The sequence below is a fragment of the Triticum urartu genome, chromosome 1A (genome assembly GCF_056163025.1).
Source record: "Triticum urartu cultivar PI428250 chromosome 1A, HENAU_Tu73, whole genome shotgun sequence".
Classification (NCBI taxonomy): domain Eukaryota; kingdom Viridiplantae; phylum Streptophyta; class Magnoliopsida; order Poales; family Poaceae; genus Triticum; species Triticum urartu.
In genome coordinates, this window is record NC_141873.1 from 569,969,418 (window position 1) to 569,979,255 (window position 9,838).

General features: G+C 44.0%; 2 long non-coding RNA genes across 8 annotated transcripts; one reads left to right on the plus strand and one right to left on the minus strand.

The window, feature by feature from the left end:
- Positions 1–5,528, minus strand: LOC125530426 (uncharacterized). 5 transcript variants are annotated; one of them, XR_015609784.1, is made up of 4 exons: positions 4,242–5,528; positions 2,361–2,472; positions 1,384–1,609; positions 1–549 (listed from the first exon to the last, which is right to left on the minus strand). It is a non-coding gene; the product is annotated as an uncharacterized LOC125530426 (long non-coding RNA). The 5 variants fall into 5 exon arrangements; XR_015609782.1 differs by having other exon boundaries at positions 8–549; positions 1,358–1,609; XR_015609786.1 differs by lacking the exon at positions 1–549 and having other exon boundaries at positions 1,246–1,609; positions 4,242–4,317; positions 4,727–5,528.
- A 206-nt stretch (positions 5,529–5,734) lies between these two features.
- LOC147992864 (uncharacterized) lies at positions 5,735–9,145 on the plus strand. 3 transcript variants are annotated; one of them, XR_015609789.1, is made up of 4 exons: positions 5,735–6,290; positions 6,390–6,512; positions 6,611–8,515; positions 8,817–9,145. It is a non-coding gene; the product is annotated as an uncharacterized LOC147992864 (long non-coding RNA). The 3 variants fall into 3 exon arrangements; XR_015609787.1 differs by having other exon boundaries at positions 5,751–6,290; positions 6,611–9,145; XR_015609788.1 differs by having other exon boundaries at positions 5,752–6,281; positions 6,611–9,145.
- Positions 9,146–9,838: the final 693 nt, after the last annotated feature.

A 9,838-nucleotide genomic window follows, 5' to 3' on the forward strand; every position in this document is an offset into this window, starting at 1 on the left:
TACAAGCCCTCAGCTCAAACTATAACATAACTAAAATTAATTAATTTAACAATTGTGCTTCAATAGTTGGAACACTACAGTTTTCTTTATATGGATTTATACTAAAGACAATTTAGGCATGGAAGAGAAAAACATCACCTCCAATCATTAATATCCCAATATTTTGACATAGATTTGGCACTAACTTCTCTAGATGAACAATGATCCCAATGTCCCTCTTGCTGGATAGCAAGTCCAGTGTCAACGGCAATACGCAATAGGGAGCGACATCTGAAATCTTGGTGTCCATAGCAATTAGAGTCCTTCTCAAGAACTTATCCTGCTTCGATAACCACATATGAACCAACCATAGAAGCGTGAAAAGTGAATGCGTTATTGGTGCATATAGAGGACTACATATCACATTCTCTTGCCATCTCTCAAACTTAACGGTCACATCTCGTTTCTTCTGATTCCACACTGTTCTCTCTCAAATTAATTAGTGATTGCATCACAACACATCGGATTATCTTGATCAACTCCTAACAGGATTCAAGTCAGCATTGAAATCTACAGGGAGACCATGGATCAGTAATATGAGAAAGGAAAGTCATGACAGAAATAATGAAGATATTATAATCACTTGATATATAAGCGTGCTGATTACATAGTAGTGTAAAAACAACTGATTGGAACAATACAAACAGAACTGAAAATTTCCTATTAAGTGAGGAAATCAAAAATATTGTCCAGCTTACTAAAAATCATGCTTCATTTAACAACATAAGAGCTCAAACTAAGTTCATGTGGCTTCTGTTCAAGAAAGAGTTCAGTAGTATAGTGATCATGAATTGTTCAGCACAAGAAAAAGAAGTGCATGGCGGTTTTACCAGACAACGCGATAGCAACGGCACAACCGCACACACACGCTGAGCAGCAGCAACAGCAAGCACATAGCGTCACAGCGATACACAGCGGGAATGGCATACCACGCACACATGCGCAGCAGCAACAGCCACACGCGCACATCAGCAAGCAAGCGCGCATGCCAGCGGATATAAAAATCTTAATGGCGGCCTGTCTCCCTCAAACCTCCTCGGCAACCCCACTGAACTTGTCACCTCATGCCCCTCCTGTCTCTCTCACTCTCCCTTCCATCCAACAACGCCCTGCCTTCCAGCCATCGTTCTCGTCTTTCTCGGATTGATACAAAAAATAGGGTAAATAATTGGATGCTTACTTAGCATGTTGTAGCAACCTTGTAAGTGAATCAATGGGACAAGGGCTTATATATATTTGGACGTACATAGAAATTAGATATTTCCTAGTTGTTTGCATAACAAAAAACATACTGGCTGCAAGAGAATGAAAGACTAACCTATTGATGAGCACAACAGTACATACCATCCCATCATGATGTTGCCACCATCTCTCACACTTGATGATTACATCTTGTTATTTCTAACATGTACACCATCGGGCGATTGCTTTATTAGAAATATATTTACACAATATGATCAGAGCAACATCAAGGAGTCGGATGCTGGTGCACAGATTCTCCTCAAATTCCACATGCAACCCTTGTAGAGAAGAACGACATATTTTTCTTAGGTGATTTTTGATTGAGCTCCTACAGAAAAACTCAAAGAAATCATGAGGAGCATGGAGCCATGCAAACTAATTATAGTAAATCATGAGAGAAGAAGCCTCTCAACCTACTACAGGGAATCGAGTCAACATTAATTCGTGTAAGAATTAAACCGTAATGTAGATCAACAACCCAGTAGTTGATAAGATAACCCTGACACAACCCATTAATACAATATATAGTCACGTGAAGTAGACTGAGATTGTGTAGATATCATGATCTACGAACCGTATCTATGAATATTGATTGCAAAGTCACAAACAGAACCTCCTGACATTACAAAACAAATGTTTCATCAACAGAAACTATAGCGAATGCCAATTGGATTATATAAGTAAGACAGAGACATCGAAAAAAAGAAAAGATAATTCAAAGAGCATATATTCTATTATCTTACTTGACATCACAGAGAATGCAAGTCAAAGATATTGCGATACATCTTACCCTTCTATAAATTGACTGCAAGGCACAATCCCCAGCAAAATATACATAATGAATTGCTCCTATGGTCCAAGTATTGCATAAATAGTTATATATAGACTATTCAACAGTGAGCAAAAACTTGGCATGTACTACCAAAATCCCTTTGCTATGGAGCTTAGTCTGCATGTCTATTCGTCTTTCTGTAAATCAGTTGTGGCCAAGGTGTGCTGACAGCTCACCAGCCTCTCCCCGTTTACCAATAAAATCAAAGCAGCTCAAAGCAATAAAAAAATAACATAGATATATCTACCTGATGTAATTGCTTGTAACTCCAGAGTGTTGGTAGAGTCGAGAAGAGAACACCCAGCCAGTGTTGGTAGAGTCAAGAAGAGAACACCCAGCCAATGTTACAGCAGATCGATCTGCAATTGTAAATCATTAGAGGTCGTTGTAAATCAATCTGCAAGAGATGGAGATGCGACTGGAAGCTTACGGATTAGATGCATCAGAACAGCCATGGCGACGGTGGGCGGGCAGAAGCGATAATAAAACCAGTGGGAGGGGGACGAATAAAAACCCAACGAAAAAACCGACAAAACTGGGAGGTGGGATCGTTACTGGGGGAATTGGGAGGTGGGAGGGAGGACGAAATAAACCCAGAGGAGGTGGGACGAAAATTAACCGTGGAACGAAGACTACCAACTGAGACATTAGGAATAGAGATCGGTAGGGGCTTCTTCCCCCTACTGGTCTAGACCTGATAAACACAAGCGGTGAAAGGATGAGAAAATTGTGAATCAACCAGACATTTGAACAATCTGGCTAACCCATAAAACTAACAAATCTAAGCTGGAACTGCAAGCTAAGCTGAGACAATCAAAAGTGTGAAGATGGACTGATGAAGGTAAAGTAACCACTTGAGAAAGAAAATAATAAAGCAACAGGGACAACAACGATGCCGCTCTACAATCGTCTCTCTAATTCCATTCCCCTAGCTTGCCCTCTCATTTCCTTGCACATCAACCAGAACATCTGACCAAGATCAGAGAGAAGCAGCCGTGGGAGGGCGTTGCAAGGTGATGAGTTGCGGCACGTTCGATCAGGCGTCGCTGTACTAACAGCGAGGGAGCTCCGCGGTGAAACCACCTATCAGCCGTACCTTGATAAGGACCTGAAGAAGCCTTCGGTTCAGGGTCCGAAGAAGAATACATGTACATGGAAGGTGGAGCATAGGGTGTTGTCCGCTCTTTTGCGATTTATTGCCTCATGGCAAGGGATCGAGAAGGATGCGACACCATTGACCACAACAAAGGCGAACAAAGAAATCAGCCATCAACCTTATCCTCTCCAATCACGTTGGGTGTCCCATGGTGCTGAGTGCAACTGTCGTCCCCCTTATCCTCTCCAACCACTGAACCCCGTGATGCCCAGCCGCTATCTCACTCCTGCTCTCAAATAGCCGCCGTCGCGCTCCTGCTCCCGAACGGCCGTCGTCGCTGGACTGTGCTCCAAGTCACCGCCGCCGCCTGACTGCTTTCTCCTCGTCAACCCCCTCTCACTTGATCTCAATCTAGAATCCCCCCTTAGCTCCTTCGACCGATGAGAGAACATCTCTCACTGATTTTGCCACTGATCCTTGAGAAAAGGACAACATAATGATTTGGTGGAGATCCTCAATGTTTTGGCCGAAAAGGATAGTATAATGAATTTTTTAGACACCAAAAGGAGAGACCACACATAATATGTTTTTCTTAGGGAATGATGCAGATAATATGTAAGGAAATACTAACAAAGAACATGTCATAGGGTTGAGCTGAAACTTCACAAAACCTAATGCATGAACGGTACAGGAGTAGTACTATAGTAGGGCCAAGTAGCATAGCTACAAGTTTCACCAAAGACACCGCCTGAATGGTATCTGTACAACAAGAGCATCTACTAACAGAATGAGGGTATAAAACATACCTCCAGCAGACATGTGGGCTGTGACCCAAGAGCCTCCAGCATCCTGATCACAGGAACCGGCTCTTTCGCCGCGCCAGCAAGTTCTGGGTCACCACCCCTCATGGTACCTCCATGTACAATACTGAGAAGCACACATAAACGAACCTGCAACGCTCAAATCGAACACACAAATTTACTAAAGTACAGCTGCACACCTCGTCAAGCATCTCAACGGTACAAGGCTTACCGGAATGCCATGCGCTGCGTGCAGAAGAAAGGATGTGGCATCCACATATAGTGTGTCATCGGTGGCAAAGTCTCTACTGTGGAATTTAAGCAGACAATTAAGATGCAGTTGTGATATTTCCAATTCAATGCATACACAAATTTGGGTTTAATCTCTCTAACTGAAATAATGATTAATTGTATGAAACAACATTCAGCTAGAAACGTTATATCTCAAACAAAACCCATGTTTAATCATAGATGGCATGCTCCTTTGTCCTTTAGATGTACATGTAGTAAGAGAATATCTATTACTCCCTATTAGATAACAGAAAAGAACAAAAAGAGAAATAATCAACAATAATGGTAACCAACAAGATATAAGGAGCATAGGGATGTCCATATGAGTGCAGTCATCGCCAACCAAAAACAATTTGCTCTACCCAGATTATAAACCTGCAGCCACTTAAAATAAAATTAAGATTTGCATCAATCAAGGGTTTTTACCAACTCAAAATCAGCACCCAAGAAATTGGCAATATCGAACCAGCCAAGTCCCTTTGAAATCCGGGTTGGGCACTCCATGGGTTTGTGTTGAGAAGGACACCAACGTCCAGTGGGCATCCCCAACGTCTCCCATCGCAGCCTCGCAGCTGCAGCCTCCCCCTCCTCCTTCCTCCCCCCTCTCTCCCTCCACCGTCTCCTCCTTCAATCACCACATCCCCGGCGACCCCGAGAATCCGAGGCGTGATCCCCCCAAATCGCACCCCATCTCCCTCGACAAAATCCCAACAAATCTCGCGTCACATCATGGGTGCAAGAATCATGAATCCCCAAGTATATTCATCAACAATCCGGGAAGAAACCCCCTGCCCGCTCTGGTCCGGCCACAGACCTACTGCTCCCCATCACCGCGCCACAGCCCCTCCACCCGCTGCCGGACCCCACCACCCGTCGCTACTGCTCCCACCGCCGCCACCGCCTCCCTCCCAACCGCCGCCGAACCACTACCACCGCGACCTCGATCCAAATAAGAGGCACGGGAGCAGGAAGAATGGCCACCGACGACGGATGGCCGGAGAAGAAGACCGTTGGTGGCGCCCTACCCGGACGGACCGAGCGAACCCGTGCTCGTGTGTATGCCTCCAAGCCGATGCTCGACCCGGCACGGGGGAGGGGCTGGCCCCAAGGAGCGGGGAGCCGGCGAATCTGTAGGTCAGGTGCTGGGCGGCGCCCTCCATCATCGTCGTCGTTTGGGGAGGGGCGCGGTCTCGGTCGAGGCGGTGTGGGGCGGGCGGCACGGGGCAGGAGGTGGCGGCGGGATGGAGGTGGAGATAGGATCGAAGGGGCGAATAAAAACCCGATGAAAAAAACCGACGAAAGTGGGAGGTGGGATCGTTACTGCGGGGGAATTGGGAGGTGGGAGGGAGGACGAAAAAACCCAGGGAAGGTGGGACGAAAATTAACCGCGGAGACTATCAACTGAGACATTAGGAGTAGAGATAGCAGCAAAGTCCCGGAAAAGATGTGGCATTTACTCAAATTGCCCTCATTTGATCAAAAAAATAAATAATCAAATTGCTCTCTTTACTGCTGGAGTATGTGCTATCCGCCCACAGCCCATGCGTTCGTCTCTTCCTTCCTTTCCGTCCTACCCCTATATTGCCCGAAGCCGCCGAATCTCGCCGCCGGCGCTCCCCAGTCGCCACTGCGCCACTCCCTCCCTCCCTACGTTCCTCCAGACTGCTCCGTGCTGTCTCACGCGCCTCCCTGTATTCTCATCTCCAGGCGCCACCGTCTCGATCGACCGTCGGCGCCGCCGTCTCGATCCACCGCCGGCGCCACCTCTCGATCGACAGCCGGCGCCACCTCTAGATCTACCGTCAGCGCCACCGTCTCGATCGACCGCCTGCGCCACCTCTCGATTGACCGCCGGCGCCATCGTGTCCTACCGCCTCGACCGACTGCCGATCTCAAAGATCAAGTTTTTCCCACGGCCAGACGGAACCTCCTCTTCCTGATACCACACACGGGGAGGGGAGGATGCGCACCCGAGTGATTGGTAATTGCGGTACCCATCTTCCCTTCTCATCCTCTAAATCCCTCTTCTACAAACAAACAAACAAAAATCTGAGTTCTGGTGACACTCTATTTATGTCTTATTCTTCAGGATCCCAAGGATGGAGTGGTTTATTGGTTCTCTAGGCTCCGACCTATATTTTCTTTCTCAAAATTGTTTCTCACAACTCAGATGAGATAGCTTGTTGGCTAGTAGCTTGGGGTTTCCCCATAGGTAATTGATATAGGACATGATAATTTCACATTTGATATTGATAGTACTTGATACATGCTCGCTTCAGTTTATGCATCTGAATCTTCTTCTATGTGTAGTTGCTTTCAAGATGGTTTCCATTTATCACAGGAACCAACAAGTAAAGAGGAATGCATCTTGCCCAAAGCAGCGGCTAATTCTTACTGGCGCATGTATGCAGGCATAAGTACAAGCTAGAAACAATGCAGCGATCCATAAATGTTGAGTCTGAACCTGTGTCGTTAACTGACTTGCTGAGGTATGATCAATGCATAGGTTAAGTTGGGTAATGCCGAGTTACATGTGACTTTTCCTCACCTTCCTCTTGATACATTCACATGATTTCTAGTACAAGTGTTGTACCCAGTTATGTGTAATATGCTTACTGCCTATTTCTTATTATACATGTACAGGAAGTTAGTAACCTCAAATAGTTAATTTTGTAGAAAATTTGGTAGCCTCGAATAATGATTTTTGTCACCTTAGCCAATGTGCTTTTTGCCACACCACTGTGACAAGATTCCCTTTGGCTTGCCAACTTGTGGCTTCATTTGTATTGAACTAACCTTAGGCAAGTTAGGCAAATAATGTGTAGCAAAATGGGGCATTGCAAGGCATATGCACTGCTTTTTTACAGAAAAGAATATCAGCTTCCCACTAGGAATTTTACAAGCATTTAGCTGCTCACATGTTATTTGTTTTATACACAAGAGTGTTTGACTAAGTTCCCCAGACATGTATCTGACCCTTCGCTGTCCCAGTAATTATCTCCATAGATTCCTGTTCATAAAAAATGCTTTCAACATATGCTAAGGCTTCAGCTATTGAGCTTCTGATGGGCTTCTGTTGCGGAAGACCTACTGCCCTAACTGCATTTGTATCTTCTGAAATTTCTGTAATAGTTGCCGCATTTGCTAGGTTTATAATCTTCATTCTGCCAATCTTTTCACCTGCAATGAATAATACCCCTATTAAGTCAGGCGAAACGATTGGAAGAATGAAGATTATAAACTTGTATCAACCGCAGCTAATGAATGAAATAATACCTGTTCTTGTGTCATGCGATCTCAAATAGGATATTAGTACATCGGATGCTTCGTCGATTGTATAACAGTGTAGCCTCCATGAAGGCAGGAACCTGATTCGCCTCAGCAGTTCTCCCTTATCATCAAACAAGGAAACCTGATTTCTATATCTCACCAATAATAGTAGCTCATCTTCAGTCTGTAGGATGTGTATCCCCCTTGGATCACTCTTACCAACTGATTTAGCCACAGAAGGCTCTTCTTTGAGCTGGATCATAATTCAGGAGGAGCAAACACTTGTAAGTTGAGATCAAGGTTTCATAATAATAAAATCTAGTTACTTGTATGTAATAAACCTACATCTGTGATTCGGACTCGCATATTTTCCTCTTGTAGCACCACTTTAGTTGAAATAGATTGTATGAATATAACTTCACTGTAATTCTTGAGAGGAACATAACACCTTTCTGTCAGGCCTCCGGTTTTGAGAGAGTGTGTTTGGATAGGAAAGAGGCCCTTCAGGTCAGGTCTGTGGCTTGTCACTAAGATATTATTGCTGCAATACATATAAGTTGTCAGTATGCAACAGTGAAAACAAATGCTGCCTTTTGAAGCCTAGACTAGTACCTCAGATTGTAGCACTCCATGCCTGGCATTGTGATCTGATGAAGTAAACTGCCGTTCCTTGTGCTAAAAATTCTCATAACGCTGATGGGAAAAATGTTTGTTTATTTTATTAGATTAGACAACAATAAATAAATAAATAAATAAATAAAATACAAACAAATATTGGAAAGTGTTCAATTTATGTGTACCTAGTTTTTTTAGAAAATACCACTGCCTTTTCAGCACCGGCAGATAATTTCACATGTTCCGGATTCGTAATTTCAGATACAGAAAACATTCTTATCTGTTGGGGCACGCGGATCGCCATCCTTATAGACCTAGAAATGAAACCAGGTAGGATCAAAATGCACAATTCTTTTGTTTCAAGTTATGTAGCTGATAGAATGCTAAATATTTGTTAGAATGCTAAATGTTCTATTATAAGAAAGGAGGCATAACAATGTCATATATATGCACAGGAGAAGTTTTATGTGGTAGCTTTCCAATATGCAACCATTCTGTCCTCCAATCCTGTTTTATGTTATGTTCTTTTTAAAGCACCATATATATCTGTTAAACTGCAGCCTTGTAACTAGGTTTGGTTCTGAAATATCATATTGATATTGATTTCTACTGAATATCCCCTTCTCTACAGGTAACTTGGGCCGTCTTGACAGCGAGGCTCCACCGTTCCTCTACTTGCTGCAGCTGCCCACGCCCCTCTCTACTTGCTCCACCTGTGATTAGTTGAATCTTTTTGTCGTTGTCATTAACAGCTGCTACTCTAACAATGTTTCGACACTATTGTTGTGCTGGTCCTTCTACTGTTGTTTTCTTTCATTCAACAGTATAACAACAGTACTGTTTTGAACTTGTAAGTTTTGTGATGTTGCTTGTTTAGTTCTGCAGAAATACAACAACAAGCAGTACTTAAGAGTAATACTGATGCTCATGAATACAGTAATAAAACTTACTCGAGTGGTACTTTGGCGCATCTTATATCAATCGACCTCGAGAGCGTGAACTGTGAGACGCATATAATCCAGTTTGCATTTTTGTTCCAGAGAAGAGACAATATCTTCTGATCTACTTGGTTATTCAAAGCGCATAGACGCTTGCCGTTTCTCCTGTTGAAGGCAATGCAGAGCCCTGATCTGGCCAAAGCAATGAGGATTCTGTCAACTTGGAACACCATCTTGATATCTCTTTCTTCAGAAACTTGCAGTTGCCTGAACTTCGTGGCAAACTTTGAATGATAAGCTTTGTATTCCTCCTACATTCAGTACACACAATCTTGATTAGAATCCAGACGCGCATAATCTCATTGATCAGAAGCATAATCTAACTATCACATTGATAAATATACAGAAACGAGGGAAAGAAATGAAACCAGCGCAATCTTGATCAGAATTCAGACGAAATATAATCTCATTGTTCAGAACATTGCCACATTGATGAATTGCAGAAACGAGGGGAACGAATCAAAGCAGCGAAGTGACAAACTATACCTGTAGGCACATGTTCCCCCTCAATAACCGTGCGTCTCCTAGCCGGGTGACGAATCCTAGCTGACGTTGATCCAGTTTTTGAACGAAGTTCTGCTGTCGTTCTGTCGTTGCAGGTGGCCCGGCTGCAGCGGCGCCTCCATTCTGCCGGCGCCCGGCAATCAGCCGCTCA